This window comes from Amblyraja radiata, chromosome 2 (assembly GCF_010909765.2).
Source record: "Amblyraja radiata isolate CabotCenter1 chromosome 2, sAmbRad1.1.pri, whole genome shotgun sequence".
Taxonomy (NCBI): Eukaryota; Metazoa; Chordata; class Chondrichthyes; order Rajiformes; family Rajidae; genus Amblyraja; species Amblyraja radiata.
The window spans coordinates 21920329-21934706 of NC_045957.1; positions in this window are offsets into that span (position 1 = coordinate 21920329).

The window sequence follows — 14378 nt, forward strand, 5'->3', positions numbered from 1 at the left end:
GATTGCAGGAGCCTTGACAACGATGTTTGCATCTTCTCTAGCCTCAGGCGAGGTCTCTGAGGACTGGAGAGGTAGAAATGTTGTTTCTTTATTTAAGAAGGGTGGTGAAGGCAATCCAAGGACTTGTAGGCTGATGTAGGCATCAGTGAAGGGAAGCTGCACTGCACGTTTTTTATACAGAGAGTGGTGAGTGCCTGGAACGCGCTGCTAGGGGTGGTGGTGGAGGCAGTTACAATAGTGGCATTTTATAACAATTTTAGTTAAGCACATAGAAATGCAAAGGGAATGGAAGGATATGGATTATGTTTAGGCAGATAAGAGTTGGTCTTGGCAACGTGTTCAGTGCAGATATTGCGGGCCAAAGGGCCTGTTTCTATGCTGCACTGCTCTCTGTTTTAATCTTAATTAGGGACTGCCAGCATGACTTTGTATGCAGAAACAGGAACAGCAGAGGCTGGTTTACAAGACACAATATGCTGGAGTAACATGGCGGGTCAGGCAGCTCGTGAGAACATGTATAGGAGACGTTTTGGGTCAAGATCCTTCTTCAGGCTTTGTATGCGGCAGGCAATGCTTTACTAACTTGATTGAGTTTTTTGAGGAGGTGATGAAAGTGATTGATGAGGTTGGGGTGGTGGGTGTTGTTTCCATGGATTTGTGTACAGTATTTGCTAAAGTTCCCCATAGTAGGCTGATCCATCAGATTCAAATGTTCGGTATTAACAATAAATTGGTCATATGGGCTCAGAACTGGCTTAGAAGACAGAGGGTGGTGGTAGAAGGGCAATATTCAGCCTGGAGGTCTGCAGAGATCTGTACTGGGGCTTCTGTTGTTTTTGATAGATATAAACTACTTGGCCATAAAAGTAAGATCGACACAATGCTGGAGTAACTCTGGAGAACAAGGACAGCTAACATTTCAGGTCGGGATCCTTCCTCAGCCTGATTGTGGTAGGGGGAGCGGATGAAAAGAGGCGGGACAAATCACAGCTGGTAACAAATTACCTCGGGCGAGATGGTTCTCTGATAGACAAATTGTTGGACAAAGGCTAGATATAGAAACAAGTGTGAGCCCAAGAGGAATACATAGTTGTGAACAGTGAAGCTAGTTAACAAACATTTAGTGGGGAGTGGGATGAAAGGAAGGGAGGTGTTTGTAAAAGTTGCCTAAAATTGGATGTTTAATGTTCATTGGGCTTGGGCTCACAGCTGTATCTATATTTAGCCTTTGTCCAACAATCTTCCTATCAAGGAACCCCCTGAGGTCATCTGTTGCCGACCGTGTTTAGTCCTGCGGCTTTTCACTTCCATTTTTATCCCCCATTCTCCCCCCCCCCCCCACCCCCCACTGCAATCAGTCTGAAGAAGGGTCCCAACCAGAAACAACACCTGTCAATGTTCTTCAGCGATGCTGCCTGACCTGCTGAGTTGCTCCAGCGTTTTGTGTCTATCTTTTGTATAAATCAGCATCTGCAGTTTCTTTTTATTACATTATGGAGATAAATGTAGATGAATTGGTTAGTAAATTTGCAGATGACACCACGATTGCTAAGGTCGCACACTGTGAGGAAGACTGTCAAAGCATATAGATCAGCTACCAAAATGACAGATGGAGTTTAATCCGAGTACGAGGTATCATCTCATTTTGGGAGGTCAAACGTAAGGAGAAAATATACCATTCCAGGCAAGACCTTTAATATTAATGTACAGAGTGATCTTTGGGTCCAAGTTCATAACCTCCTGAAAATGGCAACACTATAGAGTGGTAAATTAGGCATATGGCATGCTTGCTTTGATAGGTCGGGCAACTGAATATAAGAGTCAGGAAGTCATGATGCAGTTTTATAGGACTTTGAATCTGAAGTATTGCATGCAGTTCCAGTCACTCCATTACAGGAAGAATGTAGAGGATTTGGAGAAGGTGCAAAGGAGGTTTTCTGGAGTGATGTCTGGATTAGGAGGTATTAGGTTCAGGGAGAGGTTGGACAGACTTGGATTGTTTTCCCTGGAGATTGCGGGGAGACCTGGTGGTGGTATATAAAATTATGAGAGGCATTGATGGGGTAGTCGGGCAGAACCTTTTCCTTTTGCTAAGATGGAAACATCCAATACCAGTAAGCATTGCTTTAAGGTGAAAGGGGCTAAATTTCAAGGAAATGTGTGGGGGTTTTTTTTTTACAGAGGGTGGAGAATGCCTGGAATGCACTGCTGGGGGTGGTGGTGGGGGCAGATACAATAGTGGTATTTAAGAGATTTTTAGATAGCACGTGGATATGCAGGGAATGGACCTTTATGGATTATGTGCAGGCAGACAAGATTTGGTCTTGGCATCATATTCGGCACAGACATTGTGGGCTAAAGGGAGTGTACCTGTGCTGTACTGTTCTATGTTCTAGAGTTGAGGAGTAGTGGTCTTCTTTTCGTGTCTGTCTTGTTACAAATGTTGACCTCGCTGTAAACGTCCGTCTTGAAAAGGACGCAAGCTTCCGCCGACAATCAGATGATGGTATATCTTGTCGCAATAGATGATGGAGATAGCAGAATTAGCTCGGGATACTCCCAGTTTCCAGCTCCGTGACGTGGACGCTTCTGCTATGGGGCCAAGGTGTAGTGGTGGATGTATGAGTGGATTTTTCAGATTTTACAGAATAGATTCCTTCCAATGAGAACAAAAAATTACTGACATTGTACCTTTTATTGCTGTAGGGAACACAAGCTCTGTGGGAGGCAGTGAGTGAAGCAACACAGATTTAACCTTATCTCCTCAGGTCCTGTGGTAGATGACAGCAGTTATACTGTAAATGTGACCAATGCAGTGCTTGTGGAAACAACATCCCATTTTTACTCCATCCTGCATCACATTTTGTTTAATCTCAATCATACTAAATGGGATAGATAGCCTCTGAACGGATCTGGCAGATCATATTTTGGGATTCAGAGACGTGTTGTCAACAGCAGCAAAAATGTACATTACTAAAATCAATCGCCTCATGTTCTAACATATCTTTCACTCCACCATTACATTCACTGCTTCAAACAGGAATTCAGTTTCAGAACCAAATTCCTAATGCTAGCCAGGGTTCAGGTCTCCTGTAATCAGGCTTTGCAAGTGCTGTGGAAGCCCACTTCAAGCTCCTTGAAATAATTCCAGATGTCTGTACACGCCATTCAAACTATTGCCCACATCCACTCCTCCACATCTTGGCATGTGAGATGCACAGAGGATCAATATTAAAATCACCTGACGTTTCTGATTTTCAATTTTATATCTTTCTTTGCCAAAATTAGAATATATAATGGTCAAAGACATGGATCTGCACAATCCAATCATGAAAGTCTGCAATTATGCATGTGAAACCACACTTGTTTGCCACGTGCACTGTTGATCTCTGTTCAAAAGGAAAGATGTATTTTCCTCAGAATCGGAGCAGCATGGACTCCCTAGTTTGATTCCCAAGTTGAGGGAATTGCCATATGAACAGAGAGAGTGAAATTGGCCCACTGGAGTTTAGCAAATTGAGGTGTGATATTGAAACATACAACAATGTAATATGGATTAATCCTGAGAAACTGCTTCCTCAGACTGGAAAACATAGAATAAGGAAACATAATCTCAGGGTAGGGTTGTGGTGGCCATTTAGGATAGAAGTGACTGAATGTTTATTTTTTCAAGAGTATCGCTGACCTTTGCAATTGTCTATCCCAAAGAGAATTTTGACAGCTTGGAAATTAGGTGAAAAAGTGAATGTAAGATATAGGATCAGCCACCTTCTCACTGAGCAGGTTCAAGGAAGTGCACAGCCACATTCTGCTTCTGTTTCAACATTGCTACATGTTGATCCTGGAACAAGATCCTTCCTTGGGCAGACGGGAGTGAAAGGTTGGGCTGGGCAAAGCAATTGGAGCCAAGAATGGGAGTGAGAGCTCTGGACTTATAACACAGTGTGGTAGGCTCAACTGAAAACGCCCTGGTATTACCCATAGAACTGGTGATTATTGCTCCTATCATTATGCCTTCTGAATACATTCTGCCAAACTTCATTTTGTTTTTGAAAATTGCTTCACTGACAAGTAAAGAGGATTTCCAATTTGTTCAAAGATCTGGACATATTAAAAATATCATATTCCCATTATCACTCCCTGATAACTTTTGCAACTGAAAATGTATTTTCCACCTAATTGGCTTTATCACCTTCCATTCCTTTCAGCCAAGTTTAAAAATAAATGTTTTGAATACGGTTGAGACAAGCCAACTGCAGCCCAGTGAGAAGAAAGAAGCGGTGACTGGGAGGAAAGTTTAAAACAAATCATTTATATTGTTAACAATTAAATTGTAAGATATAATTAAATGGAAATAGGTTAGTGCAGTATAGAGATTTATTACTGAGCTTGATGTAAAATCCTACATCGTAACATAAGTGGCATGCAATTCACCTAGTGACAAGTAGCATGTAATTCAACCAACCTGAAGCAGTTTCTATGTGTTAGCAGTATTGCAGAGCAGTTAACAATGAAAATCCTATTAGAGTGTCAAGTACCAGCCACCAAAAATGGTTACGTGTGGCAATGATCATTATAAATGTGCAGATTCTTATGGTCACTTACAACGTCATACAGCACGGAAACGAGCTCTCCGGCCCAACGTTTATGCCAGCCAAGGTGCTGGTCCCATTTGCCTGCTTTTGGCCCATATCTTGCTAAACCATTCCTATCCAAGTACGTGTCCAAATATTTTTCAAACATTTTTAGTAGTACCTGCCTCTACCACCTAGTCATAGAGTGATACAGGGTGGAAACAAGCCCTTCGGCCCACTTGCCCATACTGGCCAACATGTCCTAGCTACACTAATCCTCCTGTGCTCCAAGGAATAGAGACCCAGCCTACTCAACCTCTTCCTGCAACTCAGACACTCTAGTCATGGCAACATCCTCGTAAATCTTCTCTGAACCCTTTCAAGCTTGACAATATATTTTCTATAACATGGTGCCCAGAACTGAACACAATACTCTAAATGTAAGTCTCACCAATGTCTTATACAACTGCAACATGACCTCCCAACTTCTATACTCAATATCTCCTATACCTCCTGTGACAACTAGTGGCATGTACCTCTGAGTGGGAAAAGCAGACCCTCAGGTTTCATTGAACTCTTTCCCCTCTCACTGTAAACATACAGTATATCCTCTAGTTTTAGACTCCCCTACCCTGGAAGAAAAGAGTCTTAATAACTCAAGGGTCTCGACCCGAAACATCACCTATTCCTTCTCTCCATAGATGCTGCCTCACCCACTGAGTTTCTCAAGCATTTTTGTCTACCTAATAACTCGAGCTCTTCAGTCCTACCAACATTGTTATGAATCTTTCCTGCACCCACTCTAGCTTAATCCCATTCTTCTATAGTATGGTGGCCTGAACTATAAAGACTACAGGTGTCATCTCACTAATGTCTTGTCACAGCTGTAACTCAACTTCCAACTCTTGATTCAATGCCCTACCCTTGAAGGCACGCATGCCACATACCTGCTTTGCACACTGTCCACCTAGTTACTTTTATGTTAGTTATTTCATTGTACTGATGATTATTATATAGTTCTGCGTGTTATTGAGTTTACAGGCCAGTTAAACTGCAGCAAGTAAGTAATTGTTCCGTTGCTGATAATTGATCACTTGATTCTTGCCCGTGTGGCCTTATTGGGGATCTATATACTTGTATCTTTGATCTCTCTCTGTTCAATAACACTTCCCTGGGTCTTTAATGTATATCCTGCCCTGATTTAGATTCCCTAAATGGATTACTTTGTACTTGTCTGAATTAAATTCCATTTGCCTTTCCTTTGCCCACTTTCCCAGTGATTGAGATGCTGTTATCTAAGGGAACATATTTTCACCGGCGCGTCAAATATGAGTGTTTGGGATTTTGAAATAATTTGAAATATGTGGTTCCATTTTATTCATGGAGTGAATTTTATAATGGTTTATATCCACAAATTCTACAGAGGAAACATTTGTTAATAGTTTTTGTTTTGTGTATTTTTATTTTGAATAAAGTTTATTTTGGGCAAAAAATATTAATTGTACCGTCCCATCATAGATTTGTACAACACAGAAACAAATCCGTTAGCCCAACTCATCCATGCTGACCAAGGTGCCACATCTAAGCTGGTCCCATTTTTCTGCATTTGGCCCATTCTGCTTTAAACCTCCCCAATCCAGGTACCAGTCAAAATGTCTTTTAAATGTTGTTATTGTATCTGCCTCAATTATTTTTCAGTTTAGTTTATTGTCACGTGCAGTGAAAATCTTTTGTTGGGTGCTAACAAGGCAGCAGAAAGACAATGCATGATTACAATAGACCCATTTATAGTGTATAGATACATAATGGAATAACGTTTAGTGCAAGGTTAAGCCAGCAAAGCTGATGAAGGATTGCCCGAGGGTCACCAAGGAGGTACATAGTAGTTCAGCACGGCTCTGTGGTTGGATGATTCAGTTGCCTGATAACAGTTGGGAAGAAACTGTCTCTGAATCAGGCGGTGTGCGTTTTCACACTTCTATACCTTTTGCCTGATGGGAGAGGGGAGAAGAGGGAGTCGCCAGGGTGCGATTCGGTCGTGATTATACGGCTGGCCTTGCCAAGGCAGGGTGAGGTTCAAATGGAGTCACTAGAATGGAGGTTGGTTTGTGTGATGGTCTGGGCTGTGTCCACAATTCGCTGACATTTCTTGCCAACTTGGATGGAGCTGTTCCCAAACCAAGCTGTGATGCATCCTGATAAACTGCTTTCTGTGGTGCATCTTAGAAGTTGGTGAAAGTTGTAGGGGACATGCCGAACTTCCTAAGTCTTTCAAGGAAGTAGAAGTGTTGGTGTATTTTCTTAGTCGTTGCTTCAATATGGATGATCCAGGAGTGGTTACTGATATTGATTCCTAGGAATTTGATGATTTCAACCATATCTACTTCGGCACCATCAATGCAAACTGGGGTATATGTACCCCTTCGTTTCCCGAAGTCGATCACCATCTCCTTTGTCTTGCTGACATTGAGAGAAATGTTGTCTCGACACCAGGACACAAGGTTTGCCACTGGCTTATTGTCCTCCTCCAACAGCAGATTCCATATAATCACCACCCTCTGAGTTAAAAAGTTGCCCCTCAAGTTCTTATTATAAATTCAACATTTTAAAATATAAATATTCCTCTATTTCTCCAGTTTCCCAGTCTGTCTTTTTCACATTATTTCGATAACGTTTTAATGTTAATGAAAATACGAATTGAAATGGTTGACATTGAAAATGCATTCATGAACAGTACCTTGACTGAACATTATAACAGATTTTTTTCTAGTTTTATAATATTACCACAGGGAATCATAATGTCAGACTTACTACACGGTTACAAACTCTCAGAAATGCAATTTACACGATGTACAAATTTACTGCACAGAGTGATCAGAACAATTGGCATTCACATTCTTGAAATGAAAAGAAAGATCTATTTTCTTTATGGTTCTGGTGAAATTATTTGTTGGAATGATTAGTACTTTGATTGTGTTATGAAGCAGGAGAGCCTTGCATCATTCAATGTTGGGTTTTTCTAAACTGTTGTTGAATAATAGCAATTAAAATGGTTGATGGCAAGACCCTTAACAACATTGATGTACAGAGGGACCTTGGGGTCCAGGTCAATGTCTCACTAAAAGTGGCAACACAAGTAGATATAGTGGTAAAGATGGCATATGAGATGCTCGCCTTTTTGTTCAGAGCATTGAATACAACATTGAAGAAGGCATGATGTGATCCAATGATGTGGCCTCCATAGTCATCTGTGGCAATGAATACCACACATTCACCACCCTCTGACTACAAAATTCCTCCTCTGCTCCTTTGCAAAGGAACCTCTTTTTTTTCTGAGGATATGCCCTCTGGCCCTAGACTCTCGTACTACTTTCTCCACATCCACTCTATTCAGGCATTTCACATTAAGTAACTGAATTGTAAGTTTCAATAAGGTCCCCCCTCATCCATCTAAACTCCAGCCACTACAGGTCCAGTGGTGTCAAACGCTCATCATACGTTAACACAATCATGCCCGGGACAATTCTCATAAACCTCCTCTGGACCCTCTCCGATGCCAGCACGTCCTTTTGCAGGTATAGGCCTCAAAACTGCTCACAATACTCCAAATGCAGTGACTTATAACATCTCAGCATTACATCCTATTTTTATATTCTGTCCTCTCGAAATAAATGCTAACATTGCATTCGCCTTCCTTACTATGGATTTTACTTGCAAATTAACTTTTTGGGAATCCTGCAGCAGCACGCCCAACCTGTGTAAGTCCCTTTTTAACTCGGATTTCCGAATCCTCCCCCCATTATAAAATAGTACTGCACACTCTGGTAAACTGTATTCCATCTGCCATATCTTTGCCCACTCTCCCAACCTGTGTAAGCCCTTCTGCTGGGTCCATGCTTTCTCACCATTACTTGCCACTCTACCTATCTTTGTATCATCGCAAAACCTGTCCAAGATGATGAATAGTGACTTCAGCACTAACCCCTGCAGACACCACTCGCCACTGATGGTCAACCAGATAAAGCCTGCTTTATTCCCACTGTTTTTCTGCCATTCAGCTAACCTTCAATGCATGCTAGTATCTTCCCTCTATTCCAATAGGCTCTCATCTTCTTTAGCAGCCTTGCATGCGGCATCTTATCAAAGGCCTTCTGAAAATCTAGGTAAAACACATCCATTGATATCAACATCCATTTTCCTTTGTCTATCCTGCTATTTACTTCCTCTAAGAATTCCAACAAATTCTCCCCTTTACAAATCCATGCTGACTTCTGCCTATTTTATCATGTGCTTCTAAGTACACGGAAACCTCATCCTTTATAATGGACTCTAACATCTTACCAACCACTGAATTCAGGCTAATCAGGCTATAATTTCCACTAAAGGTACACAAAATTGCTGGAGGAACTCAGCGGGTGCAGCAGCATCTATGGAGCGAAGGAAATAGGCGACGTTTCGGGCCGAAACCCTTCTTCAGGGTTGCTTCTTCAGGGAAATGCTAATATAATTTCCACTATTCTGCTTTGCTCCCTTCTTGAACAGCAGGGTCATATTAGCAAATTTTCCAATCGTCTGGAACCACTGGTGCAAAAAAACGTACTCAATTCATCTGCCATTTTTTTATTCCCCATTATCACTTCTACAACATAATTTTCCAGTAGTCCAATGTCCACTCTTGCCTCTCTCTTACTCTCTCTCTATATATATATATGAAGAAAGATTTGCTATCCTCTTTTATATTATTGGCTAGCTTCTCTTCATATTTCATCTTTTCTCTCTGAATTGCCTTTTTAGTTACCTTCGGTTGATTTTTAAAAACTTCCAAATCCTCTAGCTTCCCACTAATATTTGCATTGTATACCTTCTCTGTTTTATGCTGTCTTTGACTTCCTTTGTCAACCATAGTTGTCTCATTCTCCCTTAGAATCTTTCTTCTTCTTTGGGATGAAAAGATCCTGCAACTTCCGAATTATTCCCAGAAACCCCTGCCTTTACTGCTCCACCGTCATTCCTGCTAGGGTCCATTTCCAATCAACATTTTCCAGCTTCTCCCTCGTGTCTCTGTAGTTACCTTTACTCAATATTAATACTGATACATCCAATTTTATCTTTTCCCCCTCAAATGGCAGTTTGAATTTTATCATAGTATGGCCACTACCTCCTAGTGATTCTTTTACTGTTAGCTTCCGAGTCAAATCTAATTTGTTACACAATACCAAATCCAGAATTGCTTTTTCAATATTAGGCGTGACTACAAGCTCCTCTAAGGAACCATCTCAGAGGCATTACAAATTCCTTCTCTTGGGATCCAGTCCGAACTGATTTTCCCAGTATACCTGCTTATATTGAAATCTCCCATGAGCACTGTAACATTGCCTTTCTCACATACCAATTGTATCTCCTGATGTAATTTGTACTCTACATGCTGGCTACTGTTGGACAGCCTATATATAATTCCCATCAGGGTCTTTTTACCCTTTCACTTTCTTAGATCTACTCATAAGGATTCTACATCTTCTGATCCTGCCATTCCTTGGTAAGGACTGAAATTCATTCCTTGCCAGAAGAATTACTCCACCCCCTCTGACCACCTGCCTGTCTTTGTGACTGGGGACTGAGCACCCAGTTTTGAAGTGCTGATGGTTATCCAGGAGGAAATGCTGTTGCCATTCCTACTGATCATGGTCTGCCGATGAGAAAATTGAGGATCCAGTTCCATAGAACTGAGCAAGGGACCTAGTTCCCAGAGTTTATAAAAGGTTTGGAGGGTTAATAGTGTTGCAAGCCATGCTGTAGTTGATGAATAGCAGCATGACATATTGTCCAAGTGGTCCAGTGGAGAGCTAGCAACATCACATGCCCTGTTTACCTGTTGTGGCAGTAGGTGAATTATAATGGGTCCAGGTCCTTACGAAGGCAAGAATGGAAATCCATCATAACCAATCACTTGATCACCATGGATGTTAGTGCCGGATACTAGAAGCCATGGATGTTAGTGCCGGATGGTCGGTAATCGTTGTAGCATGTCAACTTACTCTTTTTGGGCATCGGTCTTATTGATGCCCTTTTATAGCACCTGGGAACCTCCGATCTTAGTAATGTGAGGTTGAAGATGTCTGTTAAAAACTCCAGCCAGTTGGTCCATGGTATCTAGTTATGTAGCGTAATGTAGATGTAATGTGTGGAGAGATAAGACTGAAAAAAGTAATGAAGAATATTTAATACAATTTATTCAGTTTATATATGTTGAGTTGAGATTGCAGACTTGATGTGAGGCCAGATGGGATGCAGCCTACATGAAGAAGTGATTCATTGTACTGAATGGATATTTTGGAGATGTCAGTTGCATGTTGCAGTCAAGAGATTGGTGGACGCGAAACTCCTTAATAATTTGCATTTAGAATTGATTGAATTTAAACCATGTAGCATAGCGATGCTGCAGGGAGTCATATGTTACACCTCCAGCAAGTTTGATTTGATTCTGATCACTGATATTGTCGGTAGAGACTTTGCAGGTTCTCCCTATTGGGAAAACATGGTTTTCCTCCACATGCTCCGGTTTCCTCACAAATCCCAAAGAAGTGTGGGCATTTAGGTTAAACGGGTTACTCTAAATTGGCCATAGTGTTTAGGTAGGAAAGTCAAGGGGTTAGGTATGAGCAGATATGGGGAAAATAAAACAGGAAAATGATGCAGAGAGCCAGCATAAATTAATGGTGAAATAGCCGCCTCTTATGTGAAAAAAGGCATGAGAATTATAAATTAATATTTGGATGTACTGTATGTATATGAATGCAAATAGTTAACAAGGGCAACTTCCCATATGCAAAGAAGCTCAATTGAATGCAAAGGTTTAGTTGCTTTTTACGGGTGAAGCGATGGTCTTTATTATACCAGATATTGCATATTAGTTGAGTTATGACTTCCAATGATCTGTTTATAGCTTATCCTCCATCAATAAGTTTGCAGCAATATAAAAAAAACTAACAGATACTGGCAAATTGCATATCTGCAAATAATACTGTACTGTCAGCATAGCATGGGGATGTGAATCTAAACTGAGCACTATTTTGTTCTGTTGTTTATTTAACAGCTCTGGCCATAAATTTCGAGGACCATAAAATGTGATTTAGTCAGATTAATCCCAACTAATTCCCATGGTCCCATCATAATTACTTTTATGTTCTACAAGTTTAACCTGGTTGCTCATCTCTACTTCTACAACAGAGTGGTCATTTTGATAATATTGATCATTCTGGGCAGGAAGAAAAATATTATTTAAATGTATTTAAAAAAACATGTATTAAATTAGGAAATCTTTGTTATGGATTGAATTGAATCCTTTATCAACTGATATGTTAAAATATTAGGGCTTTGCACACAGCTGCAATTAATATTTCCTTCTTTCATTTCTGTCCTTATTTTTGGCAAGGTTAAAAAAATAGGCCCATTTGATATGATCAAATGGGCCTGTTCAATATGATCATGGCAATTCAATATGATCATGGTTGATCATATAAAATCAGTTCCCCGTGTTTTCCCCATATCCCTTGATTTCTTTAGCCCTAAGAGCTCTTTTCCTGGTGTTATCATTTGCAGAATACGCATGTTGTCTTTAACATGTCATCAGCCAGCAAATTCAGCATGTGAAGAGTTAGACCATGCACTGTAAATCTGCTGAGTTTAATTGTCAATTCTAAAAAACAAAACATTTTATCATTTGTGTCAGGATTCTTTTGTCTCTTTAGTTTGATAGAACCAGTTCAGTCTTGCAGTTAGTTGTGCAACTAAATATTCACAATGCAGTAATTGTTAGTAATCAATATAATCTATGGTTTAACATGTGGCTTAACAGGGTGGGATTGTACATAGGTGAAGATGGTTGTCAAATTTTGCAGCAGGATCTTGGTGAGCTGAGGAATGGCTGATGTAATTTAATACAGATAAATGTTAGGTGTTGAGTTTAGGGAGCATTAACATTGCCCATTAAGAACCAAAATGAGGAGAAAGTTATTCACCCAGGGTGCAGTGAACCTGTGGAATTCTCTAGGACAGAAAGGAGTGGAGGCTAAGTCATTAAATGTATTTTTAAATGTTGAAGGAGCAAGGGATATGGAAGAATATATCAAGATGAATCCAACATGACCATTTTGAATGATGAAGCATTGACACAGTGAATGTGAAGAGGATAGGCGTGATGTAATAGAGTTATTCAGTGAGGACATGGGCCCTGTGGTCCAACGTGTCCATGCTGACCAAGGTACTTACCAGCATTAGTTGCATTTGCTGCCTTTGGCCCATATTCCTCCAAATCTATCCTATCTATGCACCTGTCCAAATTTTATATTTAAACATTGCACTTGCACCTGTATCCAGCAGTTCTTCCATATACTCTATGTGAAAAACAAGCTTCTTTAGTCCCCTTTAAATCGTTCCCATCTTAAACTGAAATCTATTTCTTGACTTCCCTACGATGAGAAAAGGACTGTGACTATCTACCTTATCTGTGCCCTTCATTATTTGGTAAAACTCCATTGCCCCTCAGCTGCCTTTGTTCCAGGTAAAACAGCCAGAGCCCATCTATGTTCTTCTCCTAAATCAAGCCCTCCAATTTGGTAACATGCTTATGGAACGTTTCTAAACTCTCTCTAGCTTACTCACATCCTTCCTGCAGTATGATGACCAGAACTGCACCTGAAGTGAGGTGATATAGATACAGACCACTTGCAATACAATAACCACTTGTTAGTTATGAGTTCTTGAGATGCGGAGTAATTTAAATTTGCATACGAATCAAAAACCCATTTTTCAAATCTAGTTTCCAGTTCCTTTCCCATCCACCTGCAGGTCGCAAATGGCACAAAAACTGGTTCAAGTCAGTGGAATCCTAATCCATTATCCCAGGATCCAAAATCAAAAAGAGATGAGTAATTTTCCATTTTATTTCAGATTGCTGGAGCAGATATTTTCTATTCAATTGCTTTACAAGGTCACCCATCAGAGAAGATAGCCTCTAACCAATTGCTGACCCCTGGCACTAGTTTAGTCTCTCTCAATTTTTAGTCTCTGTCAGCAATTTAAGAAATTGCAGTGTGCTTTTATTTGAACAAACAGAGAACATTAATCAAAAGGGAAATATGTTATTAGCAGTGCAAATTAAACTTCAATTGTCAGGTCTGTTGCTACTTATCGTTACATAATTGTCTTTCACATTATCTGCTCTGCTTCTTGTTCATGAGACATATTTATAAACATTTTTATTTTTGATGGTCACACACGGTTCTGGTTCAAGAAACATTATTTACATTTAGCTAAAATACAAAAATATAATACAATTATTTTACATTGAGATTGTGCTGAAATACATTGCATACATATTACTTCATACACAGCAACAATAGACCAAATCACACTCCACTGGGCAGTCTATTTAACATTTTCCAGCAAACGTTCCATCACCCCTAGGAGCAGTTCTTTAGAAGTTCCAGCAGGTATCTGTACACAGTAAAGTTAATGTTTCTTTTCTCCTAGTAATTTCTCCCTGTAAGATTTGCTAAATCAGGTGTGGACTATGGTGTACTGTGTGTTTTATGCAGCTCTTTCTCCAAAGATCAGGTGCCAGATGGTGCTCAATGCCTTGTGCCGAATTAGCAATTTTATTTTCCATGCAAATCATATCAAAAACAAACTACTATTATTGTAGTCATATCCCAATTAATACTATTACAGGGAGCTCCAAAACAGTGTCTGCCATAGAAAACTATGTACATGACAAATTACGTGTCTTTTTCACAATTGTTTTTG